Source organism: Argiope bruennichi, chromosome 2 (genome assembly GCF_947563725.1).
Source record: "Argiope bruennichi chromosome 2, qqArgBrue1.1, whole genome shotgun sequence".
NCBI classification, from domain to species: domain Eukaryota; kingdom Metazoa; phylum Arthropoda; class Arachnida; order Araneae; family Araneidae; genus Argiope; species Argiope bruennichi.
This window is the reverse complement of record NC_079152.1, coordinates 117,986,868-118,011,115: the sequence shown is the minus strand read 5'-3', so window position 1 is coordinate 118,011,115 and position 24,248 is coordinate 117,986,868.

Here is a 24,248-nt window from a genome sequence, read left to right as displayed (position 1 = left end):
AGATTGTGTGATTTAACACCATTGGATTTCTTTTTATAGGGTTATTTAAAGGTCTATACCACCAAGCCACAAGCATGTGTGCATTGAAGGAAGAAATTCAACGTTGCGTCAACAAAATTCAGCCACATTTTTGCAGCGGGCATGGAAAATTTCGACAAAAGAGTGCGTATGTGCCAGTAATGCCGTGGAGGTCATTTGCCTTATGTGTTATTCTATATATAAGTCTATCCTATGTACTTTAGAATTCAATAAAAATTTAACAATTTAAAGAAAAAAAACTGTGTTTTTTTATTTAATTCAAATTTTGCGTTAACACGTTGTTCTATCATGTAACGTTCCATTTTTACTAACCCAAAACTATCAGCTGTCAAATGGTTTTTTTAATAGGATTGCCAATACTTTACTGCATGAAGGGTTCCAAATTCAAATCTTGCGTTTATTTTGGAACACCCTTTATAAGTATTTCTATATTCCGCGGGTAAGTTTTAAGACTTCAGGAAGATGTTACTTTAACTCACCTATTACATATCAGGAAGTGATGAGATAGAAAGATAGATTAAGATTTTGAACGAAAAAAAGTAATGTAAAGCTGTCAACATGAAAGAAAGATTGAAAATGCTTTTGGGCCTAGACTTTTTTGAGAATTCTACAAATGAAAAAAAAATAACATTCTTTGAATTCACCAACATAACCTGAAGAAATTTGTGAGGGAAATCCTAATCTATCTACTGCATTTTTTAAAGTAAACGATAAAAAAAAATTAAGAAGATGAAAGTTCTTTTGCTAAACGCTGATAATTGAAAATATTTAAATGAATCTTCATGCTTTTAAGGAATTAACCATAAAATACATCTTGCTAATTAGAGTATTTTCCATGACGGCAGGATTTTTTTCTGTATATAAATCTCTCCAAGACTCTTAATAAAAGCCTCTTAAAATTCTTAAATGAATATTTTTTTTTCCTTTTAAGTTGCAGCATGGATTGTTTTATTTCTTATTGACACTAATGAAAAATCTTACAGTTTATGTGAAAATTACAAAAATTATTTTCATTATATGCTTTTGAATGTAAAATAGAGAAAAATCTTTTATTTAAGACTTTGCTTTGCAAAAAAATAAGGTACGAAAATACTTGAAAAGGCTTTTAACAAATAGCTTTTATAAATTAAAGAATTTCTTCTTTATTTCGTATACACATTCTTGGAAAAATCTTTAATTCTATGTAAAAATTTCAAATGATATTATCATTTAATACATTTGACTATAAAATAAAAATAGAATATCTGTTTCATTTACGTTTGGATTTTGAATAAAACGAGGTGCATGAAATACTTGAAATAGCATCTGACAAATACATTTTTATAAGTTAAATAACTTATATCCTGGTTAATGCCGGAATTTCGGGAAAATGACTTCTCATTTGGTTTTAAGATTTAAAATTTATTTTTAGTCATGAAAATTTGACTAAATTTATTTTTGCATGAAAATTTGATCATTTCTTCGTAATCAACAACCAGTCTGTAAAGAATTTAATGTGTGTATAGGTAACACACCATTTTAATGAATATTTCAAGTTCAAATGATAATTACTAAAACTTCGAAATACCCACTTTTGGATGAAGATTAAATTTTAATATGAATACAAATAGGCATCTTTTCATTTTTTCTTGTTTTGACAGCAGACTTCTTAAAAGAAAATGAAGTCATCAAATTTATGAGAGGAAAATAACATTATCAAAATAGATGCAAATAATCCTCATAACGTTTTATAATTATTTCTATTGCGGAAACGCGAAGCGATTTGATCAAAGATATTTTAAAATGTTTATTTTCTATTTCAGAAATTTATTTGAACTTTGGGAGATTATTTTTCTTTATTTCAGTGGTATTTGAAATATGAAATCATTAAAATTAATTCACCATAAGCAAACCAATAATGTTAAAGTACGTTATAAGTGAGGATTGCAATACAGATTGAGTAAATAATTTAATTATTCTTTCTACTTCTAATTCGTTATTATTATTATTTTTTTATTTTTATTCATTTGCTTAAGTAGGTCTCTGACTATTAATTTTTATTTGGTATTTTCTTAAGAATCTTCATTTGATCTTATAGTTTTCCATAAAAAAAAACATCATAAAGAAATAATGTCAAGATATAAAAAATACGTTGTTTAATGAAAGAAGTATCCAATAAATCTGCTACATTACTTTAAGGAAATGAAAAATTAATTAATTTTTCTTTCATTTTGAAAGATTTTTAAAAATGATAAAATGAAGTTTGATACTGGATTTTTATCTTTATGAAGAATTAAGAACTACAATAAAATTCCAGTTATAGTAATTAATTGAAACCAGGTCTGATCTAGATAATTCGATAATTGGCGTTTTTATCTAAGAAAACCAAATTAGCTTATGATTAATTAATGAGGCTTATAATGTATTAATTTAATATTCAGAAGAATAATGCTATTTATATTTTAAATATTGTATTAAAAATTACTGTTTGAACATATTAGTCAAGTCAGTCTCTTTTTTTATATTTATTTATTTTATTTTATTTTTTATTTTTTTACTGATTTTAATTCGAGAAAATTTTGTTTGAAGATTTCTTACTTTTTCTCTCGTTGTTATTCTGATAATTGAAATACAAATAACGAGAATTTTTCTATAGTTTACAATAAAAAAAGTTTTAAAAATTGAGATTTGTTGGATTTATTGTTTTTATACATTGCGAGTTTCGGTAGAGATTATGCCAAAACTGCTAATGCTAATTAAATTTTGCATATAAAATAAAAACGCCGAAAATGTGTGTGTGTGTTTCTTCTTTATAGCAAAAAAATAAAAATAAAAAAACCGGAAATAAGCTAAATTACATTTTTAATTTCTTCTCCATCTAAATTGCAGTTTCAACATATCGAAAAAATAATGTATATCTCCAGGTAAATTCACTAATTCAAAAAAAAAATAAATAAACTTGATTAATGAGTATTTATCGTGACAATATTTATCAGGAGAATAACACACATTTCAAAATCTTCCGAACTCATAAGAACAAGAATTAACGCCAAGTTCTTTATCATTACATTTTTTACCACTTCCTCGCTCGAACAATTATTTTTTCATCATAATTATCTTGATTATAGCACATTCCCTTCGCACTTTTAACATTTCCGCAGCAATCATGATTTCGTACTTCATCATTAAACAAATCATTGCAAAACGGTGATACTTTTAAAAATGGCAAAGCATACTTCAGAATAGAAGATCGTTCAAAATTGCGCAAGTCTTTGAACGCGGTGGCTTTAAAAAAATAATAAAAACACGTTAATTGACACGTTGATACAGAAAACTTCCCCTCCCAGTCATTCAGTCATCGAACCATAATTAAGTTTTCCTCCAAAGTCCAACAAATATAAATTAATCCTAGGTTTCGGCAACTTTCCTGATGGGGGCAGAGATTAAGCGATTTTTTTTCTTGTACCGCCGCTCCCTTTTTGGATGTCTTGTGAGCTGTTTTCGAAAGATTAATGAATATTGTATAATTAATGCTGCCAGCTTTCTCTCTTATACGGAGAATTTGTATTTCTCTCTTTAATCTGATATTGACATCAAAGTGGATTATGTCCCGTGTGATGTTCTTTCTGTTTGTTCTGATAGATGAGGTACGGGTTTGTGGCAACGAGAGTTTGCCGAAATTAATTGAAGGACCTCAGAAAAATTAATTGTTGGCTTCAGAATTGAATACGGAAAATGGATTCGTCTGAATTTCGAATTTCTTTAAATATGTAGTTTATTAAAATTAAAATGTGTACATGCGAAAATTTTTTGTCTAAATGTCTGGAAGTATATTATTTGATAATTGTACAACTAATGCTGCCAGCTTTCTCTTTTATACGGAGAATTTATATTGCTCTCTTTAATCTGATATTGACATTAAAGTGAATAATTATGTCCTGTGTGATGTTCTTTCTGTTTGTTCTGATGGATGAGGTACGGGTTTGAGGCAACGAGAGTTTGCCGACATTAATTGAAGGACCTCTGAAAAATTAATATTTGGCTTCAGAATTGAATAAGAAAAATGGTTTCGTTTGAATTTCGAATTTCTTTAAATATGTTCTTTAATAAAATTAAAATTTGCACAAGCGAAAAATTTTCTTCTCAATGTTTGCCTTTTTTTATTTGATAATTGTACAATTAATGCTCTGAGCTTTGTCTCTAATTCAGAGAAATTTATTTTATATCTCCCTAAATCCCCCTTGTGATGTAAATATCTCTCCTAATGATATTTTTCGAAGATTATTGAATATTGCATAGTTAATGCTGCGAGCTTTCTCTCTTGCATCGAGAACTTTTATTTCTGCCTTAAATCTGATACAGACATCAAAGTGAATATTTCTGCGTAAAGAATATGTCTTGTCTCTATGTTCTAATGGGTGAAGTGGACATTCGAGGAGATGAAAGTTCGTCTAAATTAATTGGAGGACTTCTGAAAATTGAATTGGTTATCTTCAGAAGTTACTGTGCAAGTAATCTACATTTCTCAAAATCTACTTTCAATTAAAAATAATATTATATTATTAGAAAAGCATTTTGCCTGTATTTCCAAAAATTTATTATTCAATCAAAATTATTAAATAAATAAACTGAGAAAGATCTTTGCTACAAAATTGTCCTGCGATTTTTTTTTTTTTTTGCCATCTGTTGGTCTGGATATTCGCATGCCTCTAAATGCGATGACTGACAAACGCAACAACTTAGATAAATAAAATCTGGTTTGTGACTTTGTGACTACAATAACAGTTCTGAGTCAAACTGTGATTTCAGGCGGTCATAAAAGAAGGCGTCTAAAATGCTCGCTTTCTTCACATTACGAAGTGGAAAATGTTCATGTGAAATTAAAACACAAAATAAATATCATCTGAAAATAAAAATCCGAAAATTCATGGTGTTCACAGCCTTACTATAAATCCAAAAATTTAATACTATAGCATGAGTAATAACACGTATATTTGGGAATTTCCAAGAAAATTTTGAAGAAACCATTCGCGCTGGTTTTCTCTTTTTTTTCCCCTCCACATCTGGATTCTCGTTTTTTATGCTTTTTTTTCTTATATGAATTTATATTTAAATTCTAGTTCCTAGTTTCTTTTTTTAATGCTGTTCCATGCTCTCTCAATTAGTTGTTCAGAAGAATCTCTTTGATTTTATGTGCAAGGACAGGTAGTGGAATTTTAATCAGAAATTAATGTCAGTACTAATTTATATAAAATGAGTTTAATAATAGTTATATTCAAAAACTACATGACTTTTTGGAAGCGTTTCAAAATAAATTATCTTTATATATTTCTTACACGAAAAGCAAAAAAGATATATTTTATTTGATTAATTTATGCAATAAATATGGTTTATTATAGGGTTTCGAGTAATTATTTATTTAAAAAAAGGAAATTTTTAACAAAGGAACATAAATAAGACGAAATATATTGGATAAATCATAAAAAAGAATTTTTGAAATTATTTGATTCTATCTCGTTTAATTAGTTCAGAATTCCTCACATTTGAGAACTGTCATACAAAAAATGACCCTAATAAGTTTTCTCATTAAAAGAAGGAAGTATTTCCAGTGTTGCGTCAAACCTTCGAACTGAAGGTTAAGGCTTCAAGCAAAAATGCATGGGTAACAAGGAATCCATAACTCAGCAAAAGATAAACTGTTGCCAAAGACGACCTCGATTTCATTGGCGGTCCCGAAGACAAAAGAAGTTAGCTTCTTTCACACACGGCGAAAACAATGTCAGAAACCATTACTTCTCCAATCTCAACTTTCAAGATCACTGTCAATTTTCTTCTTTGCTTTTTCACATTCCACTCTTCGATGTTTCGAAAAGCGCTTCTGTTTCGACTTGATCCCTGGAAATCCTGACGTGCAGACAAAGATATGAAGTAAATGTGTTACAGGTCTTTCAAGTTCCCTGTAGGTTCGGTTTCAGATTTCATATCACCGTGGCATCGAGATACTCAACCTTGGTAGAAATGAATGAATTCTGATTTTTATCAAGATTTTTCCTTATCAGAAACGCAATGATGTCGTAAATTCAAGTAGTAAGTATCGAAAGAATGTGGATTATTTTTTTTCGCAAAGGGACATTTTTTGCAAGGTAGGTGGTTGGGTACGTGATCTAATTTCTATGCAGATTGCTAAAAAAAATTAAAGAAATGTTTAAAACCATTTTGATTAGTTCTTGGCATGCCATCTTATTAAATTTTTGTAGCTTGGGTTATTGCCTCAATTATATTCCTGTTTTTAAAACTACAAGGCTGTTTTCTAGTTTGGATGGCTGTAAGCAATTATATTTACAGCAAGAATGAATAGTAATTGACAAAATGAATATGTTTAAGCAATAAAGACAAATAAAAACAGATAAAAGCACATTAGATGGTAAAACAAATCGACTGAAATACCTTTTTTTGCAACTCACAGGTGGGCTCCAATTATATGATGTATTTTCTGTTCACCTTCAAAATGAAGATAATTCAAATATACATTTGAAATAGAAAGTTTTTCTTTTCGCTTACGAGGTCGATAATTTTAAATTTATTTATAATTTGCATTCAATGCTAAATTCATACATTTGGGTTCATTTGGGATTTTTGGCACAAGAGCCATTCTTGGCCATACTGCACCATCCACATGGTAAAAAGTAGAGCATTGTTGATTTTTGAAACTTCGTATAAAATCAAGTATGTTTATGTATAAACTAATATTAAAACAGCTAAAGTACAGATGAAAACGAAATATGACATCTTTGTTTTAAAATAACAATTACAAAAATGGAAATTGTTTAAGTTGAATATATCGTAAAAGGTGTGTCGCATTTAAAAATTCTAAAATGTTTGGATGGTAATGTTTACCCAGCAACTCTGGGAGAGTTACATACGATGAATGAAAAAAAAATGGTGGCGATGGGAGTCAAAAGCTGGGTATTCAATAAAAATGTGAGGAACTGTCAATTCAGTGTGGCATGAGGAGCAAGCACATAGGTGTCCTTTCTCCGAAAAGTAGGTACTTGTAATCCACGTATGATCAATGCGCAGACGAGATAATTTTACGTCAGCCTCATGCATTGGTAAAACTGGCCGTGTGTCAATAACAGGTTTAATAAAATGCAGTTTATTCTGTATCTGCAGATCCCATGTCTCTTGCTACAGAGAAAAAATTTTATTAGCAATGGATTTCTTTACATCGCACTATGGTGGGATGTTTTGTAATTTTGTATCAAATAATATTTTGATGTGTTTTTTTATTATTATTATTTGGGATGTTTTGTCTTATCTTATCCATAAATGTACGAACAGACATACCAACAAGCGGTGAATATAAAGTTGGATTTCGTCCAAAATTTGAAATTTAAACTAAAAAATTTTCAATTGGTCAATAATGCAGATAATAAAATGATATACCAAGTTTCACCATGTCTTCTTGAGTTTTTTAAATTATTGTGTCCAAATGCAGAGAGACAGATTTACAAAAGACCAAAATTTGATAATTCATCTAAAATTTGATAAGGATCTACAATTATGGAGTAAATATCGTATATCAAATTTCATCATTCCAATTAGTTGAGTTTTTTATTTGTCTTGTTTACAGCAAGACAGACGGAACTGCAGTCTACTTACGAATTGTGCAAAATAATAATAATAATAATTTGGAGATTGATCGAAATCTCCAGATCCAATATTTTATACTCTTCACTCTCAGATTCTAAAAGACTGCTGTGCATGCAACAGGATATGTTTACTTAGTCAAAATAGAGGGAGAGGAAATATGAAAGGATGGGATGTTTACATTTAACAATAAGGTGAACTCTGATTATACGCTGACTTAGGAGGCGTAAAAACTACTTCATAATATTGTATTAAAACATACTAATTCAAGATAAAATAATTTAGAATAATTTTTATTTACTGTGAGGGAGGTCTACACATTAAATTATGACGAATAAATGAAAAATTTCTGTTCTTAAAATTTGGTAATTTACGTTCTTTCAAAATAATTTTTTAGGTTAAAAAGCATTTTTATTTCTTATTGGATCTTTTGTTGCATTTTGAGATTAACAACAGTAGATAATCTCATTCACATTTAATGATATTATATAAAATATTTTTCTTACCAGCTCTGAAAGTTTGCCACTTGAACTAGCCATATAAGCAATTCGTACACAATTTTAAATTACAATAAAATAGTTCACCTACACAAGAAAAAAACAGAACGAAAAAGTATCTATTTGGACAGAAAAGAAGGTCAAAGAATGAAAGATTCCGGAAATGCTCTCATCCTTCCTCATCTCACTCCTTAGCGAGGTAGTATCGCTGAAAAGTGATAATCTCGGGATACTGAAACGAACAGTAATTAATTTTTTTCTCCTTTTTCGTATAAGACACAATAGTAATATTTCTTTAAGATACATTCGGATAACAGTAAATATTATATTTATTATATTAAAGTAAATTGAAAGGTTTTGTTTTTCAATATTCCGACTCAATCGCCAAATTTATCATTTCAAAAACAATATTTAATTTTATATACATTGTATAGAGAATTATATTATGCAGTCTAACCTCACATTGGCTCATCTACAAGAAAATTTTTCTCATCACATTTTAAGCTCAATGAGAATTAAGAGAATTAAAAATCTATGTAGTCTAATCTCAAATTGGCTCATCTACAAGAAAATTTTTCTCATCACATTTTAAGCACAATGAGAATTAAAAATCTATGTAATCTAAGCTCAAATTGGCTCATCTACAAAAAAATTTTTCTCATCACATTTTAAGCACAATGAGAATTAAAAATCTATGTAGTCTAAGCTCAAATTGGCTCATCTACAAGAAAATTTTTCACGTCACATTTTAAGCACAATGAGAATTAAAAATCTATGTAATCTAAGCTCAAATTGGCTCATCTACAAGAAAATTTTTCTAATCACATTTTAAGCACAATGAGAATTAAAAATCTATGTAGTCTAATCTCAAATTGGCTCATCTACAAGAAAATTTTTCTCATCACATTTTAAGTACAATGAGAATTAAAAATCTATGTAATCTAAGCTCAAATTGGCTCATCTACAAGAAAATTTTTCTCATCACATTTTAAGCACAATGAGAATTAAAAATCTATGTAGTCTAATCTCAAATTGGCTCATCTACAAGAAAATTTTTCTCATCACATTTTAAGCACAATGAGAATTAAAAATCTATGTAGTCTAATCTCAAATTGGCTCATCTACAAGAAACTTTTTCTCATCACATTTTAAACACAATGAGAATTAAAAATCTATGTAGTCTAAGCTCAAATCGGCTCATCTACAAGAAAATTTTTCTCATCACATTTTAAACACAATGAGAATTAAAAATCTAGTTCTTGGCGACGATTGATGGATATATTATGCAGATACAAATTTCTTTTATACCGCTCAAGTTTTACTGAATATCAAAAATGGAAATAATATTGTATTTATTTCATCCTTGTTAGTGAAGTAACAATGATGTGGTATGGCATAATTAAGAAATAGGTCTCAATTTGATACGTATATCTATTTAGAGACACCACAATTGTTTTTTTCAAATGCTATTTTCAATAAGATCATATAACTATTTAGCAACAGAACAGTTCTTTTAAATCATTTTAATCAGATTTCATCACATCAACTTATTTTTCGAAAAGTATCTATTACTGGAAGATGTCAAGTTATTAGCATAAAAGTTATCTGTAAACTTTGCGCGGCGGTATTGATTTTATAACTTATTTAAAGAAAATGTTTTTTAGCTGAATATAAAATATAAGTTAACAACCTGGCTATTACTTTTGTTTACTTTCTCGTACGCGTAGTATAGAGAAAGTATAATAATCGACAAAAAATTCGAGCTCGAGATTTTGAAGAATCAGCATGTTTTAGACCCTTTAGAGTTCGAAAAACACATTTTTAGAAAATGCCTGTGGCAAAGATAACTCAAAAACGCTTTGAGCTAGATGATTAAAATTTGGTATACGGTTTTTACGCCAAATTTTCAGATTTCTGTCAAGTTTTGAATCTGTTCAAAGTAAATCTGTCTGTCCGACAGTTCGATTAAAAATGAACGCGATAATTACAAAACAAAGAGAGCTAGATAAATAAAATTCGGTATACAGATTTAATTATATAAATTGTAGACATTTGTCTCATTTTGAGTAAAAACAAACTACAAGTTGACTGTCCGTCGGTCTTTACTTTTATAAAAATGTAAACATGATAATTCTAAAACACAACGACTTAAGTATATCAAATTTGGTATGAAATTTTGTGACTACAAGTGCAATTTTGTTTCAAATTTTGGTTTCAATCAATTGATAAAAACGTGTCTAAAAACAAAATTCGACTTTTGGATTCTATAGACGTATTCTAGAGATTAATCGCCAAATAAATCGCCAAGGATGGCACTATATATATAATAGTTTTTTGTTTTGAATTTCAATCAAAATTTTCTTTTATGAAATTTGAAGTAAATTCCGATAAAGAACGTCAAAAATCTCGTTAAGCAATTCAATTTTTTTTTAATTCCTTAAAAAAAGAGATAACAATTTAAATTTTAATTCATCATAGATGACTAAATATTGTATGAATTAATAATTAAGAAAAATTGCTTTTCATATTTAATAGAAACAACTACAAGCATGTGTGATGTTATTAATATTATTATTGCCTCAGTTGCTGTATTTTTTTCAGGGTATAACATTTTTTGGAGAGTTAATAGTCCACGTGTTGTTGAAAATGGCGCCATGTAAGTAACTGCAAATCATTATAAAAATGATAATTAGTAATGTTTACTGCTCAGTTTTGGATAATATGAACTAAATCTTAATTTTGATTAATTGTTAACTGTATTATTTTAATTGATAGATTGTGAAAACAATAAGATATTATTCCATTGAGAAATAAAATTTTATTTTATAAAGTTATATGTAATTCGATGTATTTAAGTCTCAATAAATGGGTATTATCTCATAAACTGAAGTAGTTTATGTAGGTTTTATTGATTTTTATTTATTGAGAGAGAGATATTTAATGCTTGTGTCGGCTAATCTACACAAAAACTAGAAATCCACCAGAGATAAATAATAATTTTTATTCCTCTAAATAATCGTAAACAGATTCAGAAGAGAAAATATGTTCTCAAAACAAAATAAAAAGTGGAAATAGGAGTAATAAAACATTGAAAGTCGAAAAAGAGTAACCTACATCGCTAATTGAATAGTTATCCTGATATATTAATCAAGGTCCATTTGAACTAATAAGAAAACTTTCCTAAATGAAATTCTTTCATAGTTATATGTTATTTAATAGAAGCTTACAAATCATTTGAAATGAATATAATGCATTTATCTAAACCGCTGAAATTTTCAGCCACTGCTCAATAATCTAGAGATCATTGACTATTTTCTTGCCCTACATGTGAACCATTCGACTGACCCAACTGCAGAACCAGTTCGAAGAAAATATAAATTTATTTTCATTTGAGCGGTTCAATATGGTCTTTCAAATAGTTTTGTTACGCGTTTATTTAATTTATGCTATGCATGCTTAACATAAACAAGGGCATTTTAGTGTACTGCTAGTGTATTCGAATTTTTGACCTATGATGGAAAATAGGATAAACAAAATGCGCATAAGTTGGGTCGCGATTTTGTGATTGTCTTAACAGTAGTCTCTTGGGTCTTCGGCAGATGCTTAAATCCACAAATATAACAAGGTTTTCAAAATGTTTATTATGAAAAGAAGTATAAAAAAGAAATGTTATTTATTTATGTTTAAGAGATAAATAATATGAAACATTTAGGTGTAAGAAAGCAGTTAAAAGTAGGTCAAGAGTTAATGTTTTATTTTTTACATCATAGATTTATATGGAACTCTTTGTTATTACTCTTAATATTACTGTTTAATCTCATGTATATTAAACATAGAAATAAATTTCATTGAAGCTTCTGAATTTGTTTTATTTATAATGGATTTTCTTCGAATAATCTTAGTATTTTCAAGAACGCACTTTAAAAAATAAGAATAATCCTAATTTCGCTTTTTATGATGATAGGTAACATATTAATATTACATAGGTAACATATAATATAACATATTGATATTAAATCATTCACTGATTTAATATCTATGATGATTCTATGATTCAATAAATAAACTAATTGCGCGGCATTGACATTCAGTAATTACGAAATATTAAACTTTGGCATGAATTTAGCATTTGTATTGGATATGTTGCGTTTCTTGGCGAATTTTGGCGTTCAGTTCTTGGCATGCGGTTAAAAGTAATAGAAACTGAAATTCAAGTTTTAGACGCTTTCTTCCCAACCGACTGAAACAAAAATTTGACACAAAACTACACTAGTAGTCACAAACTCCTGCACCAAATTTGATATATTTAAATCTTTGTGCTATTGAGTGATCGCGTTTACATGTTTTTGAAAAAACTGGTAGATGGTCAACACCTTGTTGAATTTGGCTTAAACTCTGATCAGTGTTTATACTATAGATGTTAAATCTTTGTACAGAGTTTTATCCATCTAGCTTTCTACAATTTGTAACTATCGTGTTAACTTATATTCAAACAGCCGGACAGACAGACTTCCTCTGAATGGGTTTTGCTCAAAGTTTGATAGAAATCTAAAGATTTGGAGTAATACCGTGTACCGAATTTTATCTGTCTAGCTGATAAGATGATATCTGTCGAGCAGATAGATGGACGGACATTTTACAAAAATTTGTTTTTGGAACTCAATGAGGTCTGAAAGGTGGAGATTCGTTAATATCTCGATTTTGAATTTTTTACAATTACTATACTTTCCCTATACTATGTATACGAAAAAGTAAAAGTTACACATAATCCATTAAAAATATAAATTATTCGACACATTCATAACTGAATCAAAATGATAGCACATTCCTGAAACGGAAAGTGCCATATAATTAGATAATAAAAAAAATCAAAACAGTTAAAGAGTTTAAAAATTTTTATAGATATGTCCTCAGTGGTGACAAATGACTTAAAATATCTTCATAAGTTTGATTAGGCGTATTCGTTCAACAATTCCATCAGCAAGCTTTAAATAATGAGGAGTAAATTTATATTTTTTAAAAAAATTGTTCATCAGAATAGTTAATGGTATGTCATAAAACCTTGTAATGATGTAAAAAGCTGTCTATAATTATTCTGTTAAAAAATAAAACACCGTTTCAGATAGGTTATCTCTATAAACAGTATGAAAATATGAAGCCACATTTTAAACTTTAAGTTATTTAAGCGTTTTATAAAAACTTCAAAATGTCAATTTTATATCTATATATAAAATTGTGTGACAATATATATGTACTGACAATAAGTATATGTCGAAATATATATGAATTTAATTCGTAAGACAATATAGAAAAAGGATTATATTTAGAAAAAAGATCCGCTAAATTTGTCTTCTTATCTTTTTGATGCAAATGACACTTGCAGACACATATATTTGGGTCTGGCTAACGAGTACAAATGCATGTCAGAAACATTTAAAATACAATTGCAACAAAATTCCGAAGAATATTAATTAATAATATGGTATCCTCAAGAGGTATTTTTGTTTTGGAAACAATCAGCTGCTTCTTCCTCATCATTCTGATCATCTGGAATAAATTCTGCAAAAATATTTTCATCGCTTGCGCCCCCGAATATTTGCACATTCGGGGGCGCAAGCGATGAAAGCGATGAAGCGATTCGGGGGCGATATATATTGACGATTGTCTAGAAATGGCATTTGAAGGAATGAAATTAATGAAAGCTAGCTACTTCATTTACTGTTATGAATATTGGTATTAAGCAGCTAAAAATGCTTATTTTCATCAGTAAATATATACATTGTCTAAAAAAATATAATACATTGTCTAAAAAATTCTGTCCTCTATGTATTTTATAGAATAGCCCGAATATTTGCACATTCGGGCTATTCTATAAAATACATTGTCTAAAAAATTCTGTCCTCTATGTATTTTATAGAATAGCCCGAATATTTGCACATTCGGGCTATTCTATAAAATACATTGTCTAAAAAATTCTGTCCTCTATGTATTTTATAGAATAGCCCGAATATTTGCACATTCGGGCTATTCTATAAAATACATTGTCTAAAAAATTCTGTCCTCTATGTATTTTATAGAATAGCCCGAATATTTGCACATTCTGGCTATTCTATAAAATACATTGTCTAAAAAATTCTGTCTAAAAAATTCTGTCCTCTATGTATTTTATAGAATAGCCCGAATATTTGCACATTCAGGCTATTCTATAAAATACATTGTCTAAAAAATTCTGTCTAAAAAATTCTGTCCTCTATGTATTTTATAGAATAGCCCGAATATTTGCACATTCGGGCTATTCTATAAAATACATTGTCTAAAAAATTCTGTCTAAAAAATTCTGTCCTCTATGTATTTTATAGAATAGCCCGAATATTTGCACATTCGGGCTATTCTATAAAATACATTGTCTAAAAAATTCTGTCCTCTATGTATTTTATAGAATAGCCCGAATATTTGCACATTCGGGCTATTCTATAAAATACATTGTCTAAAAAATTCTGTCTAAAAAATTCTGTCCTCTATGTATTTTATAGAATAGCCCGAATATTTGCACATTCGGGCTATTCTATAAAATACATTGTCTAAAAAATTCTGTCTAAAAAATTCTGTCCTCTATGTATTTTATAGAATAGCCCGAATATTTGCACATTCGGGCTATTCTATAAAATACATTGTCTAAAAAATTCTGTCCTCTATGTATTTTATAGAATAGCCCGAATATTTGCACATTCTGGCTATTCTATAAAATACATTGTCTAAAAAATTCTGTCTAAAAAATTCTGTCCTCTATGTATTTTATAGAATAGCCCGAATATTTGCACATTCGGGCTATTCTATAAAATACATTGTCTAAAAAATTCTGTCCTCTATGTATTTTATAGAATAGCCCGAATATTTGCACATTCGGGCTATTCTATAAAATACATTGTCTAAAAAATTCTGTCTAAAAAATTCTGTCCTCTATGTATTTTATAGAATAGCCCGAATATTTGCACATTCGGGCTATTCTATAAAATACATTGTCTAAAAAATTCTGCAGTTTTGAATAAAAATGATAGGTTTGATGAGTTTAGGAAATTACTAGCAGATAATGGATAAACTGTCAACTCATTCTTCTTTTTCAGGCAATTTTAATGAGATCAATGATCTTGTTTTCGTTTCTTTCTTCTTCGAAAAATGAAGGTTTCTTACAAAAATTTTAGATTGTCAATGCTATCGCAGAATTTTAACTTCAAGGAACCTAATAACCTGCATCAATTGCATTTGTATTTGTGTTATTCTAATTATAAAAGACTTTCTGAATAAATGTTTTTCGATAATATACCTTGAAACTCTCGATGATACTTAGATCTGTCGACTGCAAGGTTGACATGTTGTTTGATGGCAGATAAAAGACTTTTAAGTTTTCCAAACTTAGGGCTGTGCAGTGTGTGACGTGTGCAATTTATCATCTTTGAAAAAAAAAACATTTTTTTTTCTTTTTCATATTTGTATCACATTAAACAGTAAATTGTTGAAGATATCCTCCCTCATTTAAATATCTTCTTATTTTCTTTCTAACTACCTCGCAAATTGACATTTCTTAAAGCACCTTAGCATCACGTGTTTCACAATGATTAACTGCTTCAGTTTATCAGTTCTAATACTTATGAACAAAGCAGGACAAAGCAGAACAAATCAGTTGCATCAGCAGAAAAGTGCCTTTTTTTTCTTTTTCTCACTGTTACGAGGATGTGGCATCATTAACTGGATCAAACTTTTCTTCATTCATGAATTTTTAAAAAATGTTCTCGTGGTATTCACGAACGTAGGTACTCTTTTAGCAAAAAATGCCCACAACATTGTTACAATATTTTCACGATATTGAGCGGCATTCGGAATATAGAATAACATCAAAAAATGGTCTCGTGGTATTCACGAACGTAGGTACTCTTTTAGCAAAAAATGCCCACAACATTGTTACAATATTTTCACGATATTGAGCGGCATTCGGAATATAGAATAACATCAAAAAATGGTCTCGTGGTATTCACGAACGTTGGTACTCTTTTAGCAAAAAATGCCCACAGTATTGTTACAATATTTTCACGATATTGAGCGGCATTCGGAATATAGAATAATATCAAAAAATAGTCTCGTGGTATTCACGAACGTAGGTACTCTTTTAGCAAAAAATGCCCACAACATTGTTACAATATTTTCACGATATTGTGCGGCATTAGGAATATAGAATAACATCAAAGAGATGTCGTATAATATCTTGCGCTAATTGGACAAATTACCCTTTATTGTCTAAAAAGCGCAAATTTTCTGGATTTTTCTAAAATCGCTGCTCTATTAATGGAAACGTTTTATTTTCCTAATCTCTTGGAATCATTTTAGGATAGTTTTGTTAATATCATCATTTAAGGCATCTTTCAATCTTTTTTCGTTTGCTATCAATTTTTCTTTTTTTTCCCCCGCAGCATCTTCTATATCTTTTCTATTCTTTTTTCAAAAATAACTATAACCGATTGCGAAATCCCATATTTTTAAAACCATTAATTTGGTTCAGCTTTTGATCTGTTTCTGATATGATTTTAAACTTTTCTTTAAATATGAATGCCTAACGCCAAAGCCATCACTTGAACACATAAAAAAATGTATTGCCAGGAGAATGTGGTCAGCTCGAAGGTGATTGGTGTTTAATCCCACGAATAAAAAGGTTTTACAGTGACTACTTGGAAAAAGAAGCAAGCTTTGAATGCCCTTTCTAAAACAAATTAGACAACGATGGACATTTCACGTGCAACGGCCATTTCCATAGTCCCTGTTTTCCTGAAATAAACTTAGAGACAAACTTCACGTCCATATTTAATTGAGGTGATGATTTCGACAGCAAAAGTAATAATCGATAGTGAAAGATATGTGCAATCAACGGTCTAAAGAGAAAAAATGTTGTTGTTGACTGGTGCAGCTAAAGATTGATTACCACTGTAGGCAGATTCAAGTTACAACGATAAAATAAAAATCGTCAAGGCCAAAGAAAAGCATCGTTATAGACAATATAGACATTATATCGTAAGAGAAATTTAGATATTGGAAAGAAGTATAATTGCATACTTACACTTCGTAAAGTTGTTAGCATTTTCACTTTCTGTTTATTGCCTTGGCCATTGGAAGATACAGATATTCACTTTTCCCAAGCACATTGATTGTTCTCTTTATGTTACCCGAATGTTGTGTTTCCTCGCCTTTTGTTTCAGAAAATCACGACATTCTGATTAGTTCCTAAGACAATTCAATCCTCAACAATCTAATTAGATGATGAAGTATTGCAATTTGCATCCGACTAGCAATCCAAAAAATGCTTGAACTTTTGCATCAAATTACAACGAGGATCAATGGCTAAATTTGAATTCGGAAGTTTAGAATCGTGATAATTAGATGTTTTAAAGACACTCAGACAAATCTCTCAAGTGCTTAAATCAGAAAGTTTCCTCTTTGTTAAAGCAATTGTCATCTGCATAATTCTTTATCACTTAGTTGTAGCATAAAGCATTCGTTAATGTTTTCTGTTCTAAATATACAGATTTATATGTATAAACTAAATTATTTCATTGATTTTTGTTAATTGAATGATAAAAAACTTCGAAAATCTAATTAAAAAGGGCTTAGTTATTAGCTGTTAATTATTACATGTACTACTTTATTCATTGTTTTATAATGCGAAATATATATTTGATGTTCAAGCCTTTTTTTTAAACTTGTTAAGCCTCTTACGGCCATAAACATTGGATTATTATCGAAAGTTAAAAGTATAAAGTAACAAAAAATACGCCAATAAATTTAATTAGTTTGCACTTTCTTACATAAGGTTCCATTGATATTAGAAATCTTTATGAGTAAGTCTAAGCGTCTATAATCTCTAGACGCTTAGGCGGATTAAAATGAAAGTGTAATTTTAATACGAAAATAAAAATTATTTGATTTAATGCCATTGTTTTTATACATTGGTAATTGCATAAAGTTTTCATAGACGTTAATTACATTTATTATATATTGACGATTGTCTAGAAATGGCATTTGAAGGAATGAAATTAATGAAAGCTAGCTACTTCATTTACTGTTATGAATATTGGTATTAAGCAGCTAAAAATGCTTATTTTCATCAATAAATATATAAAAGACATGAATATATATCATATACTTATATTATATGCTCATTCAAATTTGATCATAGAGAAATGCTTATATTTAATACTTTATTTACATCGTAGAGGTGAGTCATCTTTTTAATGCTTTCAAATCTGACAAGGCATTTAAACGCTTTAAAACAATGAATTTTTTAAAAATCATTGTTGAAAAACTTAGTAAATTTTAAAAATACTATTTCATTCGTTGTCCAAGAGACCGCTCCTAAACTGTGTACTACCATATCATGACCGTAAAATACAACTTATTTACTTACAGAAAGGATGAAAAAGAATCTGAAAAATTATACATATATATATATATATATATATATATATATATATATATATATATATATATATATATATATATATATATATATATATATATAGTCTGTTTTTAATATAAAAATATGTGCAATTATCATTCTTCGCTTAAAGTCATAATGTATAATATAATAATAATAATAATAAGTATTTTTATTAATTATATGATTTTTATTAACTTAATTACCTGAAGTTCTATATCTTAATTTTTATATTTCCCATTACATATACGTTTCGTTTGCTTTTTTTTCATAGTTTTTACCTGTTTCAAATTTTTTTTAAAGTTTGTTCCAGAATTATTATTAACTGTTTTTATTTCATGGAAATTCCCTGTGATAAAGAGATCGATTTAAAGCGGGAAAGTGATATAAATTCAGAGACAAATTTAAATAACATTAAAAATAGTAATATGTTATATTGTAGAATACAATTTTTGTAGAGCCCATAACGTAAAATTAGTTTTTAAAAAATAAAAAATTAGTTTTTTTTAAAAAAGGGGGAAATTTATTCTATAAAAACTAAAACTTTAACAATATTTTGATCATCCATAATTAGTTTATCTTAAAAATTTTGTATTAGGCTTAAAAATGCATTCTTTAATAGCTACTTAAGAGCAGAATGAAGATAAAATATTTATCAATGAATAAAATGTTAAATGTTAATATGGTAATAATTAAAATGAATAAAAACTTCCGAAACTTATGATGAAGTTCATTTATTAAAATACATAATTTATTTTTTTTAATTATTTATCAACTTGTTTATTACTTAATGTATTAAGTTCGATTATTTAGGGATAGAATTTTTCTTTTATGTATGTATTTTTAGAATATATTTCACCGGATTTGAAAATAAAATGCAAGATTTACTAATTTTCACTTGTAAAATATACTGGTATAGATCTATATTTAAATGAGAATTCTTTTTATTATATTATTAGGCTTATTATTTCAGATAATATTAATAAAATTTAAATGTTTTACAATTAAAAAATTCTAACTTTTATAAATAGTTATTAATATGTAATGAGGATGAAAGCACTTTTAATGAAAAGCATTGCTTTTAAGCAATCATATATAGGCGATTTCTTATAGGAAAGTTTGCAAAGAAAAGATCAAATTTAATTTGCATAAAAATTGATAAACAAATAAAATACAATTCTGTAACTTTCCAGATGTCTGAACTTTTCTTCTAAATACATTATTGTAAATCGAATTTTTAAAGATTTTAAATATTTTAACGACAATTTGTAAAATAATAACAGCATATTTATTATAGATGTAATATAAAGTAGATTTATTATACATCGTTATACACGTTTCAACAAACATAAAAACGAAAATATTGGCATATATTTAATTTGTATCATGGAAATTTGCAGTCTTTCACACACATTCTTGGTAACGAATATGAGTGTTCATTCCGAGTATCCACAATAATTATAATAATGAAATAATAAATTTAAAAATATAAACTATTTAAAATTAAAAAAATATGACATAATAGAGACATTTTCCAAAGACTGCTTTCATTAGTTTATTTTTTAACATTGAAATGAATAAGCATTAATTGGTACAAAATGAAATGGCGTACAACTGAGGGACATAAAATAGAAGTTTTGCTGTATGAAATGATATTTTTTAATAAAAGGGAAAAAAATATTCCTTTTATTAAAAAATATCATTTATATAAAATACAAATATAAAGAACTATATAAAAAAATTTAATAAAAGGATTTGTATATAATGATATTTTTTAATAACTAGAGAAAAATATATTTCATTATTTTCTTTGTCTGATGAGTTTTTTATTGTTTTGTTTTGTATCTTAATCTTGTTTTATCTTTAAATTTAAAATATTTTGAGAAAAGATTAGAAACCAATAAGATAAATCTGGAAGCTAAAGCGTGTTTTCGATATTTTATAATCGATTTCTTTAAGTAATGTCATCTTTAAATAAACTTCTCTTACATAGAATACAAAGTTCCAAACCGTTCGACAAACTGAAAGTAATTCCTTTCTCCTAGTATGAAAATGCATTTATCCGAAATTCAATACCATAAATTTCAAAAATAGTATCCAGATTAAAATGGAGAAGATACTTATAGAGTTATAGAGAAAAAAAACGAAAGAATTTTGATTATGTGAAATTTAAAGTAATGTTTCTATCTTATTTTTATCCGAAATAGTTAATAATTCCCCTGCGAGAAACTAACTTTTTTCCAAATCTTTTATTTATGTAAACAATCTTACCGCCGAAATGGCCACCCATGAAGCCACCGCCAAAAGAAGAAAAAAAATCCCTTTTCAGATCTGTAGAACAAACAATCACGCGCGAGAAAACACTCAACTAGTTTGAATCCCCGGCTGAAAATTTTTAAACTATTTATCTTAGAAGACATCAACAACGCCAATCTTCTCTCATTTATCAAAATCAGACAAACAAGATAAATTCCATCCTAACAATTTATGTTTCAGACCGCCCTTCTCCTAAAGTTCCGTCTGTACTACGTGCGTTTTTTTTTTTGGACCCTTTTAAACGATTGGGCGGGTATTCTGTAAATGATGAGTAGGCCACTAGTACATCCCGTAAAATCTATTTTTAGCGGTGTAATATGTTGTTTAATAAAAGATTAATTAGCGTGGTAACTTTTTCTGAGTATTTGCGCATTTTTGCATTTTTGGTTGTAATCGTTGTTTGCATTTTTAATCGTAATATATTTTTTCTAAATATACTACCCGAAATGTTAAGAAACGTCAAAGCATACAATTAGCCTTCTTTTAACATATCTTCCACAAATCTGGCTTTCATTCCCATTCTCCCAGAATGCATTTGATATCAAATAAATAAATTTCAATAAACAGCTAATTAGTTTTACAGTTGTTAAACAATAGGCATATAAACAATACTTTTAATATATACGCTCATTAAAGCCTGTAACATTTTGCTGATGTATACTCAAATGTTTCACCTAATTGCAAAATTATACACTCCCAGTAATTTAAAAATAAAATCGAAATTAATTGCATTTTTTGCACAATGTGATTCATTCCAGTTCACATAATAAATATAAAATTATTTATGGCAATTCAAATTTCGAATCTATTCCGTATCATGCAAATTGTGATTTATATAACGAAATTCCAGTTCACATAATAAATATAAAATTATTTATGGCAATTCAAATTTTGAATCTATTTCGTATCATGCAATTTGTGATTTATATAACGAAATTCCAGTTCACATAATAAATATAAAATTATTTATGGCAATTCAAATTTTGAATCTATTCCGTATCCTGCAATTTGCGATTTGTATAACGAAACGTTTTTTCCCCCTTCTAAAAATATTTTTTTTAGCTTCTGATTTTCTTCAAAAATTTTATTCTAGTTCCTACAGAGAACTCGGAATAGATCTTTAGAATTTGTTTTTATTATTTTGTAAAATGTTTCTAATTTACTTAATATCGCTTCCTGTTCTAAATGAAATCATTCATCGTTGGCATCATCGAGCATTATAAATATAATCTAAAACATGTATTTTTAAATTTGGCAATAATCATTTTACTTAAATTATGTATTTTACTTATTTCATATCTGTAATGATCGATTTCGTAGTGCATTATATTAAACGCAATTTGATACATTTATAAAATCACGATGGCAATACATAATTTAAATATGTTTAGTACTCAATCATCAGTTAATTTATTGATTTTAATAAATTTTCATTCCGTACTCGTAGTATCATCAAATGTTGTATTTAAGAAAAAAATTATTTCAAGATTCTATAATGTTCATAATAATGAATTATAAACTAAAAATTAGGAAGGAAAAAGATAATTTCATTAAAAAATCTTTACTTCTTAACACAAAAAAAAATCCATTTGCTACAAAAAAAAAAAGTGTTTCTGTAAAAAGTATTTTTTTTCTATTTATTTTCAAGTTAGTTAATAAATTTGTCGGTTGAAATTAGACTTGTATTATTAGAACTAAGCCTAAAAGAAAACACAACGCAATCTGATAGAAATTTTAAAAATGTTTAGTCAACATTTTCTTTAATTTTAGGAAAACTTGAATGGTAATGAATCGATACAATTATTGACTTTCCCTTTTGCATTAGAATAACTAAAAGTTGAGCGCAAAGTTTAAAGTTTTTAAAAGTTGAGCGCAAAGTTTTTTAATTTAAAGAGTTCATGCAAAATGTAGAAAAAGCATGCATATATATATATATATATATATATATATATATATATATATATATATATATATATATATATATATATATATATATACAGTGGGGGCCAAAATTGTGGACACTTTTGAAAATCGTTATGTTTTCTAACTTTGTATGCTTATAGAAAATGTTACATTTCACAAATTGTAAACTCTTACCTATCATTTTAAAGAGAATTTAATGGTGATTTCAATACAAAACGCAAAACTCAAATATTTTCAATACAAAAAAACTCATTCTTACTTTAATCTTAATAACAAACACAGTGATAAAGTGGATTGTAAGTTCTAACTTTCCTGACCAATCACTACTCTTATTCTGGGAACCAATAAAATGTTAATAACTGCCAGAAGAAGAAGACATCATGTTTAAAGTTGGAACAGGTCATTAGTGGGCTTTTTTCTATAGAAGGAAGACTGTTTTTTATGTAATAAAATCACAAGTAAGACATTTTGTTAAGCTTTTTAATATTTAGTAGGAACTGTTGTAAATATTTCTAATATTTAGTCATGAAGCAATTCCATCAAATAAAAGAATAGATTGGACACTTAGAAAGATAACTAAGATTGTTGTGTTACATGAATGTGGTCTTTCCAATGCTGAAATTGCAAAAATGTGGGTAGCTCAGTAACTACATATGGCATCCGAAAGTTTTGTTTGCGATACTAGAAGACAAATTCAATAAATAACAAAGCAGGAAATTGCTGAAAAAGGTACAACGCATTTGTTCATGAAGAAGAATAAAAAGGTTATGTCTCCATGATCGAAGAATGTCATCGGCGGCCACCAGAAGTGGATTCAATGATGCTGGCATTCATGTCAGTTCAAGAACAATCAGGAGAAGATTAATAAATGTTAGACTAAGTGGTAGAATTCAAAGAAAAAATTTACAGCAGTGTATAAAAAGAGTACAGTGTACAAAAGAACACATTTCTTGGCCAGATGATCAGTGGTTACAAGTTATAAAGAGTGATGAAAGAAAGATATTGTTATTTGGTAACGATGGCGAAAATAGGTAAGACATAGTATAGGAGAAGAGCTACATCCTAACTGCATTCAGGCAGCTATGAAGAACTCAGTAAGTGTAATGATTTAGTCATGCATGTCAGAAGACGGTATTGGTCTCTTTCATGTTATCGATGGGACATTAAATGCAAAAAAAAAAAAATACATTGACACTATTCTAGAGCTAAAACTTACACCTTCCATCAGTGATCTCTTTCCCAACAATGCATCATTTATTTTTCAGCAGAATTCAGCTCCTTGCCGTACAGCAAAAAGTGTGATTTAGTACACTTTAGTGTGATTTAGTACAAAGTGTGATTTAGTACAAAGTGTGATTTAGTAC